The 6,959-nt window shown below is 40.0% G+C and overlaps 2 pseudogenes; both read left to right on the top strand.

Annotated features, from left to right (window-relative positions):
• Nucleotides 1–439: 439 nt before the first annotated feature.
• On the top strand, nucleotides 440–4,826 carry LOC147793592 (aspartic proteinase PCS1-like; annotated as a pseudogene).
• Nucleotides 4,251–4,826, top strand: LOC147793593 (aspartic proteinase PCS1-like; annotated as a pseudogene).
• Nucleotides 4,827–6,959: the final 2,133 nt, after the last annotated feature.

Raw genomic sequence — 6,959 nt, 5'->3', positions numbered from 1 at the left:
TGGGTCGCGTGGCTATGGAGGGGACCTCGTTGACCTAAGTCTTTTGAGTCTTATATTTATTTACATATGTCTTTTGTACCCGTTTCCAATTGTAACTGATCTTTGTATTTAAAATCGCACGCCCACTGATATATGTATTTAACTTCTTGTAATTTAATGTATTGCTTTATTTGTTTTATGTCTTGTATTTTAATTTTTTTTTTTTTAAAAAAAAAGTTATGACCTATTTCCTCAAGATGGTTTATGCTAAAATGAGTGAAAAATCGAGTCATTACATATGATAAAATACAACGGTTATTTTTTTAAAAACGGAGAGAGTTGATTAAAGTATAGAGATCTAGGGGTGAAGAACTCGTGAGTGTAAAGATTTTAAGGTGGTCTCACTTTCTAGTTCAGGCTGATTGGATGTACATTACTTCTCTACGCACGGTATACACACATGGACATGGACCCCAAGGTAGACTCGTATATCTACCCCCTGGACAAGGTTTTTGACTAGCGCACTTTCAAGCTAGCGGAAAAGTCGTGAAGGAAAAAGAGCGTGCATAATACTATAGTGTACACAATATTGTACTGTATGCAATCGTACTCATCATAAGGAGGAAGTATCCCGACGCACAGGACACACAAAATGCATGAGGTCCTCATAGCTTTAACCCACGGCATATACTTATGATGTGGGTCATACCTTTGTTCTTTCATAAACATAACTTTCATGAATAGCATACATGGCTAAACAATATTTCATAAACCTAAAGAGAATATGCTAATATAGTGTGCATGACATAACGTATGTATAGAGACATCATGCATCATACAACATGAAAGTAATCACAAGATACATAACATAACGTCATGTATATGCCTCATGGGATCCCACATAACATAATATAGATTTAGTTATAACATAACATAATACGATACATGTCAAACAGTCACAAGTACGACATGTGTAAGAGACATAGAACACACGTCATTCATACTTCACACAATTCATCTAACCAATCCAATAGTAAAGTCACATAATTGGTTTGCCTAAGCCGTCAATAAATTTTCTAAGTTGCTATTGGTTTGATCCTACACAGGTTTTGTTTAGAAATCCTACACAGGTTTTGTTTAGAAATTGACTCCCAACCACATTAAGGGTAGATTCTACTCATGGAGGTTAAATCTACGATCATATTATTGTTAAACAAAGATTCACTGTGAAATTAATTCAGTTCATTTAATATCATAGTTGTGACTAAAAAATTACATATTCAAATTCTATCACATATATAGTCAAACTAAAAACAAATCATTTAATCCGATCTCAAATTTGTACCACAAATTTATTCAAACTAAAACTAAAATTGGTTTATAATACTATCCTGAAATAGGATTTTTGAATTTTCTATTGTACATTTAATTATGTGCTCTCTCTTCCATTTTTACTCTCTATATAATGGAAACAACAGCTCCATCCAAAAACACTTTGGATATGACCCACTAACAAAATAACAACAAACAAACTAGAAAAGAGGTTCTTTTTTAGTTGTTGCTTTTTTTTTTTTTTATTTGTTTCCGTGTATTTGGACTTCCATTTCTCTCTCTCCTATTTCTCTCTATTCTCTCTTATTCTCCCCATCAAACTCCCTCTCCCTCTCCCTCTCCTTCCCTCTAACCTCCCATTCTCTCTCCTCCCAAGAAGCCTCCCTTTCCCTCTCTTCCAAAACAAAATCCCATGGGAAGTTCCCTTTCCACTACTCCAACGCCCTTGTGGTGTCTGTTCCCATTGGATCGCCGTCGCAGCAGATGGACATGGTAGTAGACACCGGCAGCCAATTGTCTTGGATTCAATGTCACGGCAAAGTAAGGAGAAAATCAGTGAAGCCCATGATTAATGTGTTTGACCCTTATCTCTCCTCCTCTTTCTCTTTCCTTCCCTGTAACACCACTCTGTGCAGACCCCGAATTCCCGATTTTACCCTTCCTACCCCGAATTCCCGATTTTACCCTTCCTACTTCTTGTGATCAAACTCGTCACTGCCACTACTCCTACTTCTATGCGGATGGGACCCTGGCCGAGGGTAATCTCGTCACTGAAAAATTCACCTTCTCCAATTCCTTAACTACCCGCTCCCTCCTTCTGGGCTGCGCTATGGCCTCCACCCAAAACAGGGGTATGTTGGGAATCAATACTGGACGCCTCTCCTTCATCTCCCAGGCCAAAATATCCAAGTTTTCCTATTGCGTTCCGGATCGAACCGGGTCGGATCTAACCGGCTTGTTCTACCTTGGAGACAACCCCAACTCCGTTAAATTCAAATACGTCAACATGTTGACTTTCCCCAAAAGTCGCCGCTCCCCGAATCTTGACAAGTTGGCCTACACCCTGTTAGATAAAACCTGATTTTTTCATTTTTCCTTATTTAGATTCACACGATTTCAGAATACCTCCGTTTGCAATTTGGTAGGGAGTGACATATTTAGTTGGCCAACCAAAGTTTTAGACGGTGCCAACCAAAGTTTTAGACGGTGCCAACCAAAGTTTTAGACGGTGCCAACCAAAGTTTTAGACGGTGCCAACCAAAGTTTTAGACGGTGCCAACCAAAGTTTTAGACGGTGCCAACCAAAGTTTTAGACGGTGCCAACCAAAGTTTTAGACGGCGCCAACCAAAGTTTTAGACGGCGCCAACCAAAGTTTTAGACGGCGCCAACCAAAGTTTTAGACGGCGCCAACCAAAGTTTTAGACGGCGCCAACCAAAGTTTTAGACGGCGCCAACCAAAGTTTTAGACGGCGCCAACCAAAGTTTTAGACGGCGCCAACCAAAGTTTTAGACGGCGCCAACCAAAGTTTTAGACGGCAATTTGGTAGGGAGTGACATATTTAGTTGGCCAACCAAAGTTTTAGACGGCAATTTGGTAGGGAGTGACATATTTAGTTGGCCAACCAAAGTATTACTTAAAAGCATCTCATCCAAAAAATCTTTTACTATAAATTAAGAGGCGTAATACTTCATAGTATGGAAAACGGTGTGGGTACTGTGTGGTACCTGGGGTGGGTAATAGTGCATTTGGGCAGGAGGGTAATACTGCATTTTGGGTCGTACTCTCCAGAGTATGGATAATAAATGTATTTTGGGTCGTCCTCCAGAGTTGGGTAATACTGCATTTTGGGTCGTACTCCCAGGACATGTGTGGAGTACTTTTTAGGATAATTTATATTTTAAATAGGAAATCTGTTTAGAATATCAAACAACCTGCCATTTTTAGGATAATTTATATTTAAATAGGAAATCTGTTTAGAATATCAAACAACCTGCCTTAGAAATCTGTTTAGAATATCAAACAACCTGCCTTAGAAATCTGTTTAGAATATCAAACAACCTGCCTTAGAAATCTGTTTAGAATATCAAACAACCTGCCTTAGAAATCTGTTTAGAATATCAAACAACCTGCCTTAGAAATCTGTTTAGAATATCAAACAACCTGCCTTAGAAATCTGTTTAGAATATCAAACAACCTGCCTTAGAAATCTGTTTAGAATATCAAACAACCTGCCTTAGAAATCTGTTTAGAATATCAAACAACCTGCCATTTTTAGGATAATTTATATTTAAATAGGAAATCTGTTTAGAATATCAAACAACCTGCCATTTTTAGGATAATTTATATTTAAATAGGAAATCTGTTTAGAATATCAAACAACCTGCCTTAGAAATCTGTTTAGAATATCAAACAACCTGCCTTAGAAATCTGTTTAGAATATCAAACAACCTGCCTTAGAAATCTGTTTAGAATATCAAACAACCTGCCATTTTTAGGATAATTTATATTTAAATAGGAAATCTGTTTAGAATATCAAACAACCTGCCATTTTTAGGATAATTTATATTTAAATAGGAAATCTGTTTAGAATATCAAACAACCTGCCTTAGAAATCTGTTTAGAATATCAAACAACCTGCCAACCTGCCATTTTTAGGATAATTTATATTTAAATAGGAAATCTGTTTAGAATATCAAACAAGATAATTTATATTTAAATAGGAAATCTGTTTAGAATATCAAACAAGATAATTTATATTTAAATAGGAAATCTGTTTAGAATATCAAACAACCTGCCTGCGCAGTCAAAATTTCACCCTTTCTCCTCTTTGTTATTTTTAAGCATTTTATTTTTCTTCCAACAACCTCTTGTCGAAGATTTCCTCTCACCGAGAAGGGATTTCTCTGGCTGATTATCAGAATCCAACACACCCTCCCGATGAAGGGGATAAGAATAGGCAACAACAAACTCAACATCTCGCCCGCCGTTTTCAAACCGGACCCATCTGGGGCCGGTCAGACCATGATCGACTCCGGCTCGGATTTGACGTATTTGGTAGATGAGGCCTACAGCAAGGTCAGAGAAGAGATGGTCTGATTAGTGGGGCCCATGATGAAGAAAGGATATGAATACGCCGCCGTCGCTGACATGTGTTTCGACGGCACAGTGGCGGCGACGGTGGGTCGGAGGATCGGTGACATGTGGTTCCAGTTTGAGAATGGGGTGGAGATATTGGTCGGGAAAGGGGAAGGGTTATTGACGGAAGTGGAGAAAGGGGTGAAGTGCGTGGGGATCGGACGGTTAGATAGACTTGTGACTGAGAGTAATATAATCGGGAACGTTCATCAGCAGAATATGTGGGTGGAGTACGATCTGAGAAATAAGAGAATTGGGTTTGGTGTAAGTGTAGTGGATTGAAGGCATGATCATGGACGGTGGAGATTCATACTATTCTTTTGTGTATCTGTTTATATTACCAAATTTTGTTATAAAATAAAAAGAAATTTGTTGTAATATCACACTTATTGATCATTGATTTCTTTTCGTAAAGTATACAACTACGAAATAGTTTTTTTTTTTTTTTTAAGTTCCATACTTCCTAAATATAATATAATGGTTTAATTTATAAAATTTGCAAAATAAATAAATAAATATAAAACATCAATATCCACCCATCTTAAATTAAATCACGGTCATCATAACTTACATGATTAAATGTATAATCTTGTAAGCTGGCTCTCTTTTCACCATAAGGAGCGGAGAAAATAACCAACCTTGCTCCCCCCACTAGGTACAACTAAAACCTTGCTCCCCATAGGTGGCTCCCTCCACTAGGCACAACTAAAACCTTTCTCCCCATAGGTGGCTCCCTCCACTAGGTACAACTAAAACCTTGCTCCCCATAGGTGGCTCCCTCCACTAGGCACAACTAAAACCTTTCTCCCCATAGGTGGCTCCCTCCACTAGGTACAACTAAAACCTTGCTCCCCATAGGTGGCTCCCTCCACTAGGCACAACTAAAACCTTGCTCCCCATAGGAGGCTCCCTCCACTAGGCACAACTAAAACCTTGCTCCCCATAGGTGGCTCCCTCCACTAGGCACAACTAAAACCTTTCTCCCCATAGGTAGCTCCCCCCATTAGGCACAACTAAAACCTTGCTCCCGATAGAGCACAACTAAAACTACCTTAGTAATGTACCCTCTATGACTCATGTAACTTACTAAGGGTGACAACTCGACCTATATGGGCCACGATCTCATTTATACATAGATGTGTACAATGAGGATTACATGGTGAACCTTGATTCGGTAACAAACCTCAATCTTGCGATGTACTATAATAAGTTCAGATTGCGCTGAAAACTACTAAAGGAGTTGGCATTGGCTTTGTCATGATATTGGTGAGCTGAACCTTGGAAGATATGAGTCGCACATCAAGTTGATGACTAGATACTCACCGAAAAAATAGGTGGCACCAATGTTGTTACACCATAGGCAAGGCACTCGCGCTTGCGAAATCTCGAGCTCATGCAAGGGGACTTGGATCCAGATTAATTCGGCATCAACAACATTTTTGTATTCGGCCTCTGTACTAGAACGATTGTTTCCTTGAACTCCAAGAGATAAGATTGCCACCAACAAAGATCGCATAGCCTCCAGTGCTTCGACAGTCATCAGGATTCCTGGCCCAATCAGCATCCGAGAAGGCACTAAGAAAACTAGTGCTGGCTTACAAGCCCATATCAATAGTGTCATGTAGATAATAGAGAATTCGTTTGACCGTCACCCAATGTACAGAAGTCGGGGAGGACATGAACTGGCACACTCTGTTGACATAGAAGGAGATATCAGGACATGTTAGAGACAAATATTGGAGATCACCAACGACATTCCGATAGCGAGTAGTATCCTCAGGCGAGAGCTGTAACGCCCCTAATTTTCTCTAACCTAATTAGCGACGTTACTTTATTCTTGCATAATCAACAGAACAAGAATTCACGTAAAACAATAACGACAACCTAACCTAGAAATAACCAACAAAGAACAAGAGGAAACAGTTGCAATAACTATGAACCCAAAAGAATCCAACAAGGCGCCTACGACACTACAAACTCTCCTCAAGATTTCCATGGCCTTCACAACATCCACCGTCAGCCGTACATAGAAGCCTTGCTCTTACCTTAAATATGGGTAGCACGTGGCTTGAGTATTATATAAAATACCCAGTAAGTCGCCCCACTGTTGGGGTAAGCACATAATCATACATACGGATACAAGCAGTCGCACACAATACACATACTTATCACACACAATACACCTACATGAGCACAAGTGTTAAAAGAAAGAAACCGTGAGAGGGGTCTGTCTTCCATTCCTTCCCATGGCCTTAATCCCTTGCTTTGTCTGGGCGGGGGTGGATGCATGGTACTCTCCCACACATGACCCACGCGTGTGACTGTGGGCCCACCAGGCGAGCTCGCAAGCAAACTCCCTGGGCCTGGCTTGGTCGGGTACGTATGACGTACAATACCGGACGCCACGGACAAAGGAGGGCCTGCATGATATCATGGCGAACACAATATCGAACATACGCATCCATACGATCAGTAGCATAACAGGGGAGTGCCCCGGTACATAACCATAGC

This window comes from Cucurbita pepo, chromosome 2 (assembly GCF_057944985.1).
Source record: "Cucurbita pepo subsp. pepo isolate OVF chromosome 2, ASM5794498v1, whole genome shotgun sequence".
NCBI lineage: Eukaryota > Viridiplantae > Streptophyta > Magnoliopsida > Cucurbitales > Cucurbitaceae > Cucurbita > Cucurbita pepo.
This window is presented reverse-complemented; position numbering and strand designations above follow the sequence as displayed.